Source organism: Lygodium microphyllum, unplaced genomic scaffold, assembly GCF_053477565.2.
Source record: "Lygodium microphyllum isolate KBCC unplaced genomic scaffold, Lygodium_microphyllum_v1.1.10 scaffold_57, whole genome shotgun sequence".
Taxonomy (NCBI): Eukaryota; Viridiplantae; Streptophyta; class Polypodiopsida; order Schizaeales; family Lygodiaceae; genus Lygodium; species Lygodium microphyllum.
Genome location: NW_028229540.1, coordinates 194,079 through 207,084, shown reverse-complemented (window position 1 = coordinate 207,084; position 13,006 = coordinate 194,079).

Sequence of the window (13,006 nt, the reverse complement as noted above, 5' to 3'; positions counted from 1 at the left end):
CACCAGACAAAGGTTGCCGGCAACCCCTTCTCGGTGAAAAAATTCAAAAGTTGCCTCCATCTCTCTCAGGGAACTTATAAAAAAAATTGGCTAGGAAGGTTGTTGATAACTCCATGTTTAGTGAAAAAAAAATTTAGAGAGGACTTCTGAAAAAAAATTTCGCAAAGAAAGGGTTGTTGACAACCCCCTGTTCGGTGGAAAAAAATTTCACAAGTCCCCTCAAAGAAATGATGGAGGAGACTTGTGAAAAAAAAAATCATCTCAAAAAGGGGTTGCAAGCAATCCTCTTCTAAAACATGCTAGCAACCCCCTTCTTGACCCAAAAAAAGTCAAAGCAAGACTCTCTCTCTCTCTCTCTCTGATTGTCTTTATGAGCAGGTTTCCTTTGTTGGGACAGCCCTCGACTCCTTGAGCTCCATGGATGCTATGGATAGCCCTATTCATGATGACTTGGATTCCTTGTCATCTTGTACAGGTTCTTCAATTAGATGTTGTATGCTTCCATTGTGGAAAGCTTGGGCATGTTAAAAGAAAATGTTTTAGATGAATTAGAGAGCAACAGAAATAGAGACGGACTTGACATAAGCAGAGAGTCAATGATGCAATAGGTGTTACCACTCTTTCTAGTGGTGAGGTACATGTGATTACCCATGATGATGCATTAGAGCATGTACTCTTGTCATCTTGTTTCCCTACAACTTACTTGCTCTCAATGATCAAACCTATGCCTTTGATTGGCTTTTGGACTCTATGGCATCTTATCATGTTACCCCTCATAGAGCATGGTTCTCTTCTTACAGGGAGGTTGTGGATGTATTGATTTGGGCCTTGAGCAGACTTATGCTATTGTTGGTACAAGGGACATACACCTAGCTTTGCCTAATGGGACTTCCCTTATGCTCAGGGATGTTCGGTATGTTCCTAGGCTCAAGAAGAGCATGATTTCTATCAATCAGTTGCATGATGTAGGTTACTCTGTTTCTCTTTAGGATAGTTCATGGAAGATATGTCGTGGTTGCTTGGTTTTGGCCAAAGGTTCTAGAGTTGATTCTCATTACCCAGTGCATGTCTCCCATGTGGGAGATTCTATGGTTGCAATTATTTGGATACCACATGCATTGTTATGGCATTATTGCCTAGGCCATATGCACCACAGAGAGATGGAGATCTTGTCTCGTTTAGACTCCATACTGCCTCCTTTGTCACATGCAGATCTTGATGCTTGCCCTGATTGTACTTATGGTCCTTGCAGAGCCCCTTTGGCTCATGGAGATTGTGAGAGGCATGATCCTCTAGATCTTGTCCATTGTGTAGTATATGGACCTATGCCTTCCCAATCACTTGGTGGAGCATCATACTTTATGACCTTTATGGATCATGCTACCCATTGTGTTTGGGATTTTCCTTTGGTGTACAGATTGAAGCGCATCACAAAATCTTTATCCAAATCCCACAAAATCCTCTAAAAGAACCCTAGTGAAAAGCTCAGTTGATTAGAGGGAAAGCATGAGAAGAAGCAGAATCCGGCTCGCACTTTGAAACATTTGATGAGGAGGAGACAAGTGGGTAGAGATCTGTGATTAGGTTATAGGCTAGGAAGGATATGAAGAAGCTCGAGGAGAGAATAGTGCAATCCATCAAAGAGCTCCTAATTAGAAAATAACAAGAGAGAGCAAGGATAGAAAAGGACAAAGAAAAGATTGGTGAAGGCACACAAAATGTCAAAGTAACCACACTGCAGAACCTCATAACAACCATAGAAGGATTGCAATTTGAGGTTGTGGACTTGACCAAAAGCAAAGACCATGGAAGAAACTCCTAAAAATACCAAATACGGGCAAGCTCCCAAAGATGAGCTCACCAAACCTCAAGGTCAAATACAAAAATAGTGTGATTACGTATCAAGATAGCTAAAAGGATAGTAGAAAAATGGGCAGGGCAACTTAATATAGAAGCCTTTAAGAAATCTTGTCAAGCCATAGGAGGCAAAAGTAGATATCTTACCATGAAACCATGGGAAGCCTGGCTAGGAAAATTGGAATGAAGATACCCCATCCTAGAAAATGGCAATATGGCTTGGTAGGCCTTTGTCTACTAAAGTGACATCGCAAATGTAAACCCGCTCCAGCTTATAATAAGGTCTTGGAGACCCATCGCGGCACCATTCGTTGATGTCGGTAGTTTCATCTCGGCCTTCTAGGTTTCAACTGGGGTTCCTAGCCTTGTAGGGTCATATGAGTCTGCTCCTAGGGTGGTGGGCCTTGATGTTTAGGTATCCATGGAAGCTTTGGTTTATAGGCCTCATCTTTGGCTTTTTCTTGTCTTGAGGTTTGGTAGGTTGTGATGGGTCATGGCTCCCCTCCTTAGACTTGACAGTGGGTTTCTCTACCAGTGGCTTTGCGGACTTTGAAGGAGTCGTGCAGCCCTTGCTGAAAGCGGTGACTATATGTATGTTGCCTATGGCGTGGTGAATACGCTGAGTCTTGTAGTCAACATTGCAATGAGCTTGCTTTTTGAATGTGCATCCTAACAACGATTCCATACCTATATCTTTAGTGTTTGGAAACATATAGAATATCATTGGTATGCTCTCAGACTCGATAGAGATTGCTACTTTGTACTTTCCCAAAAGTGCATATGATTGACCCCCAAATGGGCTAAGTTTGGCATTAGTGGACTATAACTGCGGTTTGCCAATTTGGGTCCAATGATCATGAGTGAGGATGCTAAAGTCAGCTCTCTCATCGATCAGTGCATTGAGAGTGGACGCGTAATTGTTGGCAGTGACTGTTATGCTTAGGTAAGCTGGGTCTATTGCTTCCTTATCCTCATCTTCAATCTCCATAATTGTGGCCACTCCTACGTTGACATGGGACTCTAGCATTGGAGGCTTATGTAATGGGTGTAGGGGAGGGTAGTACTTCTTAATGCGAGTGCCATTGAGGAAGCATATGCCCTCTCCCTCTTGGGTTTCGAGTTCCACATTACCAGTTCTGTTGATGGTGTGGACTCTGAAAGGCCCTAGCCCTCTAAACTTCATATTCTATTTATGACCCTTGACTAAGTACAAGAGTACTAAGTCTCCCTATTCAAAATCTCCCTGCTTGACATGCTTGTCAAACCAGCTTTTGTGTCTTGCCTTCTCACATATCAATGTGTGGGTGGCTAGAAGTCGAGTTTCTCATAGGCATTCAAGCTCAATTAGGTTCTCTGTTCATGCTTCCTTTCCATTTCATCTCTCTTGAAGAACTTGGCAGTGGTCTTAGTGTCATGCTTCCAAGTTGCTCATGCTTCAACCCACTTCGTGAGATAATCCATGGTGACGATGATGTAACTGGCTCGTGGATACTATGCTGCACGATTAATTGGCCTAATGAAGTCAATTCCCCACTTCTCGAAAGGCCAACTTGCAATGATAAGGGTTAGCTCCATTTGATTTTTGCAAATCAAGACCTTGGTCCATTGGCACTCGTCGCAGTGTTTTACGAATCATGTTGCATCTTGGAAGAGAGTAGGCCACCACAGTTGAGACTATAGCACCTTGCGGGTTTGAGGTGTGTTGATCGTCTCATCATCTCTTGTAGTTTGGCTAGCTCCATCTTCATCTCCGCTAGCTCCTGACTTGGGTCAGCACCCTTTCCTTTGTCTTGAGTACTTGGGCCTGATCTTTTGCTTGACCTTGAAGCTCTCTCGGAGTTTTTAGGGTTAGGCTCTTCTCGGCTTGAGCTTCTGGAGCTTCTCTCCTTGAGATGGTCATCCACTCTGATAGCCTCTTCAAAGACCCTAGTTAGTGCATCTCGCTGCAAGCTTGAGTTTCCTGCCAAGGCCTTGTAGAGTTTTTCACTCCGTATCCCATTGATGAAGACTGTGGGGACACTACTCTCTCCGTGGGTCATTCGTTCATTGGGATTCTCTTAAAGAGACTCCTCACATGGGTCACATAATCCACGATGTCTTCCTTATCTCTCCATTTCACGTTCATGAGTCGTACGATCAGGTTGTCTGGGTACCCACCAGCCTCCGAGAATCTCTTAATGAAGAGATTCTTGAGGTTATTGAAGTCATTGCGCTCTGCGGCATCTAGGCTGGTGTACCAAGTCCTTCCCTTATCGCCTATTTTTAGGTTGAAAGCTTGTGATCGCTGAGCGAGATTGGTGAGGCCATTGGCTTCATAGACCTACTCGAATTGCTCTATGAAGTTGTAGGGATAATTGTCTAGCTGGTATTTATCTAGTTACTTCTCTACTACTCTGGGACTTTAGATTAGCTCTTGGAGCCTTGGGTAATTTTTTATCATGCAAAAGCAACGAGGTTGCCATTACAGCGGCACTTTGCTCAACAAAAGTGTTGTCTAGAAGTTGCTTCATGAGAAGCTCACTCAGCATAAGATCTCCTTTCAATGCTCTTTCCCTCTCTACATCAAGGCTTGTCCTATTTCTGTTTGCTAGGGCTAGCACTCCCTGAATCTCGCGCATTTCTATGCTCTGTTGCAAGCTCCTGACTTGCTGTTCCTAATTGTAGGTCACTAGGCCATGCAAAGCTTCCCGTACTAGTCTCCTTTCCTCTTCGAGGTCTACTATGATATCCTCGGATGTCCTACAGTGGTGGTCTATCTTGGTCTATAGATCATAATTGGCGACTAGCCTCTAGATTTCTGTCGAGAAACCCCCTAGGTCGAGCTCTTCATCCTATCCATGGTTAGTGCTTGTCTCTGCCATGTAAGCGGTCTCTCTCTCCACTAGGTTGTCGATGAGATTGATTAGATCGGTTAGATCCACTTCTCCAATTGTGTCTGTCCTTGCTGTGTCTAGCTTCTCTGTTGCGTCTTCCACTTGGTCCTACGCTTGGGGTTTCGATCACCCGACTATGTTTCAGGGTCTTCTCCTACTGGTGGGTTCGTTCTAGGGTTATGTTTGAGTGCATTCCTTGTTAATTACAAACAATCCTCAATTTACAATTGTAAGTTTGATTTTTGGCTTCCGTTCTCACCGGTCCTAGGGTCTATGCTGTGTCATTCAGCTGGATCGAGATCTTTTTGGGGATCTATGACTGAGTTTGGTGCTACTAGCGGCTTGGACTGCTAGCTAGTTGGCTAGAGTCGCTTTTAAGTCCGCGTTTCACTGATTTTCCTATTTCTTGCGCTAGAAATGTGTTTTAAGCATCTTATGGCCTTCGGGGGTTCGCACGGTAGTGGTCAGGGTAAGTCTCAGGGTCTATGTGTTAAAAATTTGAAAAAATCCAAATTCGGTCCAACAGCTTCGAACTGTAGGGGCCGAATGTCTGATTCGGCATGTCCAAATGGCTAAGGGCCGAGTGAGAAAGGGCTGAATGCAATTGGTTCAAATGTCAAACTCGGCCAATCCAAATGTGGTTGTTCGGGCCGAATGGCCCAATGGCCGAGGGCCAAGTTAGGTGGGCCAAATAGTTGATTTGACCGGGCCGAGTCCTAAGCATTCGAATGGTGGGTGACAAAATGGCTGTTCGATTGAATGGCCGAACACAAGAGAGCCGATGGCCGATTTTGGGGTTTAGCCCAGAATCGTGGTCACTTGAACGGGCCGAATGTGGCGCGATTTTGGTAGGTACGACGACGAATTGATCAAATCGCACGATTTAGGTCACGACATATAGCATGCACCTCCAAATCAAAGCTATGGATAGAGGGGAAGAGTTGTATATACCTACAATACGCAAAAGACTCCTGGGTGAAGCAATTGATCCAACATGGGCAATGGGTCTCTCTCTCTCTCTCTTTCAATGCCACAGCTACAAATGAGCTCTCCCTTGGCCTCTTGGGTTATAAACCCTTCCCTAGCTAAGGCTGTTGAGATATCGAGCTCCACTCGTGATACGCCAGGGTGACCGTTGTGTATTTATGTCACCGACTTGTCAGTTGCAGACGCGGTTGGTACACCGCCCATGAATAATAGCTACATGATAGCTATCCTTATCTACTCTAGTTCGTGGCTCAGTTAGTATGCCACCTTAGTTAGTTGAGTTTGGTTTGAGACCCATATATAGGGTTCTTCTATTTCTTTGTATGAGAGTTCTTTTTGGCTTACACAACTAAGAAGAGGAAAACTGTTTTTTTGGCCTCCACCCTTGTGTGTATTCCCCCATTGTGCAAGCAAGAAAGCTTCAAGTGAGACTCCTTCCTTCTCTCCCACAATCTTGACATGGTATCAGAGCCTTGTTCGTGGTAAGGAGCTCAAGAAAGCAAGCCAAGCTCACGGTGTTCTGGTAAGAGGAGCAGTGTTGCTTTCATTTTCTATTTTGGGAGCAGATCTCTGCAGGTAGCACAGCTGGAAATTGCAAGAGTGCATTGTCTCAGGTTGAGACGCCCTTCGTGGTGAAGCAAGAGGGCAGTATATGCTGCGGGTAAGGGCTTCAACCCTTGGTGACCTTGTTTTTTTTATTTGAGGCCATTTCGGGGCCTGTTTTGCAGACGGAAGTTTTCTGCGCGCACTCAGGAAAAGGCTCAGTTTTATGCTGTGCAGCCACTATTCTACAGGTCGGTGAAAAGTTATTGTAGAAATTGCATCGTATGCTTGTGCGCAGAGACATTGGGAGTTTCAGAATCATCCTTGGTTCCTGTTTATGCAAAATCGTCACTAGGAAGTGACTGTGTGGTCAAATACCACTTTCGCCAGTTTTGCAAATTTGCCCTTGTGAGGGTGAAGCTGAGTTTTTGCAGTGACAGAATTTTTCGCAGTGTTCTGTAATGGCGTCTGATTCTCTTTCACAGATTGTAACTGAAAAGCTTGACAAGAACAACTTCCAGGCATGGAAGTTTAGAATGACGAATTTCCTTATGGGAAAAGGATATTGGGAATTTGTTGCAGGAAATGAAGAAGAACCAGTTCTTCCTGATGTTCCCAATCAACAGCAAATGCAGGCATTCAAAGCATGGCATGAGAGAGCCAGGAAAGTTATGTACTGGCTGTCTATCAGCATTTCAGACTCTATGATTGTGCATATTCAGGATGCAAGTACGCCAAAGGAGGTATGGGATACTCTGTCAAAGATGTATAGCACAAATACGCAAGCCAGGAAAATGCAGCTCAAGCAAGAGTTGCACAATGTGCAAAGAGAAAATATGAGCATCAATGACTACCACATGAAGGTAAAGAAGATTGTAGATGCACTTGCTTCCATTGGGTCGCCAGTGGAAGATGATGATTTAGTTTCTGTGACCTTGAATGGTCTAGGAAAGGATTATGCACAGTTTCGGACATCCATTTCAGTTCGTGAAAGATTTCCTGATTTTGAGGAGTTGATTGCTCTTCTAATTTCTGAGGAGCAGAGAAATGGTGGTGCATCTTCTTCAGGAGGAACTTCAAAAGAAACTGTCTTCTACTCAAATGCTGGAAGAGGTAGAGGCAGAGGTAGAGGAGGCCGATTTGGAGGCCGTGGAAGAAATCAGAATATACAGCAAACTCAAGAAAACCAGTCCTATGGAGGAGGACGTGGTAATTCTAGAGGCAGGGGGAGCCAAAGAGGTCGTGGTGGATGGCAAAGAGGCCAAAATGCAAACAGTAATGTTGAATGCTACTATTGTGGTAAAATGGGTCATATGGCTAAAGACTGCTATAAAAAGCAGAATGACATCATGAATGGAAAACTGCAACAAGGAAATTATGCATCTTCTAGTAGACAGGGTGATGACAGAAATGAGCATTTGTTTATGGTGCAGCACATGAACAATTCTGTGACAAGTGCAGAAGAAAGCAACGATGTGTGGTATGTTGACTCAGGTGCATCAAACCACATGATAGGTCATGCAGAATGGAAGGAGGATGCAAAGAAAATGGAAAAACCAGGATTTGTGGAGACTGGTGATGATACTGCACATCCGATTGTGCAGATTGGAAAAATTCCTTTGTCTATGCAGGATGGGAAAAAGAAATACCTGTCCGATGTATTTCATGTCCCGAATATCACCAAGAATCTGGTTTCTGTTGGTCAAATGGTTGAACAGGGCTTGCAGGTCAGATTTAATCCTCATGGATGCTTTGTTGAGGATATGAAAAATAAAGGTCGCTTGATAGCAAAAGGAAAGAAGAAGGGCATAATGTTTACGTTGGATGCAGACATGTCTGAATTGATTGGAGCAATGTTTGCACATGGGACCAGTGTAGTTGCAGATATTGATATCTGGCATAAACGCATTGGTCATGTTAATGTACAGCGACTTAAATCAATGTAGGCCCAAAATATTGTTGCAGGATTGCCTAGATTCAAGGTTGCAGAAATGCATAAGGTATGTGAAGCCTGTCAGTTTGGAAAACAGGCAAGGAAACCATTTCCTAGACATGTTCAAGAGAGTAAGAAGCCATTGGAATTAATCCACTCTGATGTGTGGACTACTAAAGCTGCATCTCTTGGAGGCTGTCATTATTTTGTTACTTTTATTGATGACTATAGCAGAAAAGTTTGGGTGTATTTTATGAAAAAGAAAAGTGAAGTTTTTGGGCATTTTAAAACTCTTAAAGCTATGGTTGAAAAAGAAACAGGCCTGCAAATAAAATGCCTAAGGTCAGATGGAGGGGGAGAGTACCTCTCAAATGAGTTTGCAAGGTTCATGCAGGAGCATGGTATAAAGCAGCAATATTCATGCAGTCATACCCCACAACAAAATGGAATTGCAGAAAGGAAAAACAGGCATATTGGAGAGGTATCTCGTGCCATGCTCAATGAAAAAGACTTGCCAGATTTTTATTGGGCTGAAGCAGTTGCTACAGCAGTCTACATAATGAACATGACTCCCACTGCAGTAATACATGGAATGACTCCAGAGGAGAGGTATACTGGTAGGAAACCAGATATTTCTCATTTGAAAATTTTTGGTTGCATTGCCTATGTACATGTGCCAGATGAGTTGAGATCCAAGTTGGATCCAAAAGCTGAGAAGTGCATCTTTATTGGTTACTCTTTGCAGCAAAAAGGGTATAGATGCTATAACCCTTCTACTCGTAAGTTTACAGTGAGTAGAGATGTTGTTTTTGATGAGATGAGTAGCTGGTATAAACCAGTAAATGTGATTGATGATGTAGATGCACAAAATGGTAATGCTGCACAGAATTCACAGCAGCAGTCACAAAATATTAGTGGACCTGGAGCGTCCTCTAGCAGTGGTTCACATTCTTCGCCATGGACAGGCAGATTGAGATCAGGAGAATCTTCTCAAAGCAATGTAGATAGTGGTATGCATGTATCACGAAAAGGAAAAGAGAAGGTTGATCAGCCCATGTTTGATGTGAATGCAGGTCACTCTTATGTGGATGGTGAATCCAGTGGCTCAGAACAGAGCATTGATGATGAGTTAGGTATTCCTTCTATTGTTACACCTGGAGTAAGGAAGACCAGGGATGTTTTGAGAGCACCTGGGAGTGAACCTACTTTGCGCAGGTCTACCAGAGCTAGGTATCATGTGGATAGGCTGAAATATGATGGATTTATAGCCATTCACTATGCATATATGGTCAAAGTGATACAGGAACCAGAACCCACTTCTTTTGAGCAAGCCATGGGAAAAGAAAAATGGGAGAAAGCCATGGATGAAGAAATGGATGCCTTGGAAGCAAATGCTACATGGGAGTTAGTACCTTTGCCTAAAGGTAAGAATGCAATTGGTTGTAAGTGGGTTTATAAGGTGAAGCACAATGCAGATGGTTCTGTGAATAGATACAAGGCAAGATTAGTAGTCAAGGGGTATGCACAAACATATGGCATTGACTATGAAGAAACTTTCAGTCCGGTTGCAAGGATGGCAACCGTAAGAGCAGTCATTGCTATGGCTGCATCAAAGGGATGGTCTTTACATCAGATGGATGTAAAGAATGCCTTCTTGCATGGTGATTTGCAAGAAGAGGTCTATATGGAGCAGCCACCAGGTTATGTGCATACTGTTCATCCTGAGTTTGTTTGCATGTTGAAGAAAGCCTTGTATGGCTTGAAGCAAGCACCTAGAGCATGGTCTTACAAGATAGGATAGTATCTTGTCACTATTGGCTTTCAGATTTCCAAGGCAGATTTCTCACTTTATGTGAGAAAAACAGAGAAATGTATTATGCTACTTGTCATTTATGTTGATGATTTGATTATGACAGGTGACAGTGATGAAGATATCCATCATGTGAAAATGCTACTGAAGCAGAAGTTTGAGATGAAGGATTTGGGAGAGCTGCGTTATTTCTTGGGCATTGAGGTGATTAGATCACCAAGTGGGATACAGCTCTTGCAGAGGCAGTATGGATTGGACATGCTGTCCAAATATGGGATGACAGGCTGTAAGCCTATTTCAGTTCCTTTGGAGCAGAATGTGAAGCTGAGCACAGATGCAGGTGAGCTTCTAAAAGACCCTACTATGTACAGACGCATAGTAGGAAGTTTGATTTATATGACTATTACCAGGCCAGATTTGAGCTATGCTGTTGGATTGGTAAGTCAGTTTATGCAGGCTTCAAGGAAACCACATTTGGATGCGGCTAGACGCATACTCAGGTATGTGAAGTCCACATTGCAGTATGGACTATTTTATGAGACTAGGGTTCAGATACAGTTGCATGGATACACTGATGTTGATTGGGCTGGTAGTATTTCTGATAGACGATCTACCAGTGGATATGTGTTCTCTTTTGGGAGTGCTGCAGTCACTTGGAGCAGCAAGAAACAGCCTACAGTTGCCTTGTCGAGCATAGAGACTGAGTACAGGGGTGCAGCAATGGCTGCATGTGAGGTAGCTTGGTTGCATAAGCTACTTTATGATATGCATCAGTCTACAGATGGGCCAGTTGTCATTTATTGTGACAACATGAGTAGTATACACTTGGCAAATAACCCAGTCTATCATGCTAGAACAAAGCACATTGAGGTGCATTATCACTATGTGCGAGAGAGGGTTTTACTAGGTCTTATTGATCTAGTTTATGTCAGCACAGAGGATCAGGTAGCTGACATATTCACGAAGGCATTGGGCGCAGAGAAGCTGCGCAAGTTCAGAGACCTGCTTGGTGTGCAGGAATTGGGATTGAGCTCGAGGGGGAGTGTTGAGATATCGAGCTCCACTCGTGATACGCCAGGGTGACCGTTGTGTATTTATGTCACCGACCTGTTAGTTGCAGACGCGGTTGGTACACCGCCTATGAATAATAGCTACATGATAGCTATCCTTATCTACTCTAGTTCGTGGCTCAGTTAGTATGCCACCTTAGTTAGTTGAGTTTGGTTTGAGACCCATATATAGGGTTCTTCTATTTCTTTGTATGAGAGTTCTTTTTTACTTACACAACTAAGAAGAGGAAAACTATTTTTTTGGCCTCCACCCTTGTGTGTATTCCCCCATTGTGCAAGCAAGAAAGCTTCAAGTGAGACTCCTTCCTTCTCTCCCACAATCTTGACACTTGACCTCTCCAATCACTCTCTTAGAGACACAAATCCATTCAAGCACTCTTTTTTTCCCTTTTTTCTTGATTTGTGCCCTGTTTGGGCCTATTTTATAGCAGCAATCCTAAAGCTTTCCCACTTTGATTTCTCAATCCTACCTACTCTAAATGCAACAAGAATCAAAAAGTAAAGTATTGTAATGATTTCTCCTACTTCCCTAATCATCAAAACAAAAAATACTTACTTGTTGCAAGGATTAAAAACCCAAAACCTCCTATCTATCTCAAGCTTCGGTACGGGGATGAACCTTTATTTCAATGCTTGAGTTGAGGCACGCAAGCGCTCAAGCTTGAATCCATTGGTCCCAGTAATGGAACCAAAATGTAGAGGGGGCTCACCCCTTAACCGCCAAGACCCACTGGCCGCTTATCCCTTCAAGCGAGTACCTATGGCTATCTCTCGCCAAGCCGACACACCTTCGATCCTACCCGGGTGTAGTGAGCTTATCTCAATGCCTGAATGAGTTACCTCCTCCCTCAAGCACACTGGTAGCTCCATGATTCATGATGCAAGCTCAAGCATCCTCAAGCCTCCACCTCCACCTCCAAGCTCCATCCTCTATAGCCATGCATGAGACAAGACAAGAGAAGAGAAGAGAAAAAGAAGAGAGGAGAAGATGGAGAGCTTCACCTCCAAGATCCCTCGCCCTCACACACTCACTCCCTCACTCCCTCACTCTCTCACTCTCCCTCTCTCAAGCACACACAAGCAAGCAAAGAAAAGAGAGGAAGAGAAGAAGACGAGTCCACTTTTGCCCCACACCAAAGAATGAGCTTCTCCTTCACTTATTAGGTTTATATACAAGCCCTAAAACTTTTGGGCACCCATTCCCTTTTTACATAACCGAGCATCTTGCCAAGGTCCTCTTTTCCTATTCCCTTCTATTCCACCCTATCCCTTCACTTACGCCCGTTTAGATTTTACAATTTGCACAAGAGGGAGCATGGCGCTCTTATACAAAATTTCAGGGACACCTTGCATTTAAACATATGCCTTCCGCCTTTTGCACTTGCCTTGGATTTCTGGGGGTTATCCTTACACTTCTTCACCATTTCTTTTGTTGTGTTCGCATTTTTAGATTTTTCTTGTATTTTATCATGCCTTCTTTTTCTTTGCGTTGCGCTAGGTTTAACATCTAGAATAATTTACCAATTGAAGGTTTAGATAGTTGACTACCTAATTGTAGTACCACACATAGATCCTCACAAAGCTAGGGTAAAACAATAACCTCCAACGGACTCTGCGTCCACCATATGTTTTGAGGGCTATAAACATTTATATTATGACACATTGAGTTGGAGACCTGCATATCAAGAATTGTCCATGAAATCGATGCTTCCAAAAATGCCACTCAACCTATCTAACTATTTCAATGTCAAGTTTTTGGATTTTTGTATGCATTTTTCAGATGTAAGAAAAGCTATTTACTTTTTAGCATTGTTTTTTGGTCTACAACAATATGTCAATTTGGTTTCTAACGCAACACACCATACAACAAGAGCAAAATATTGTAACCATGGCCCTTACAATTTATTGATAATGATCTTATAACCATTAACTC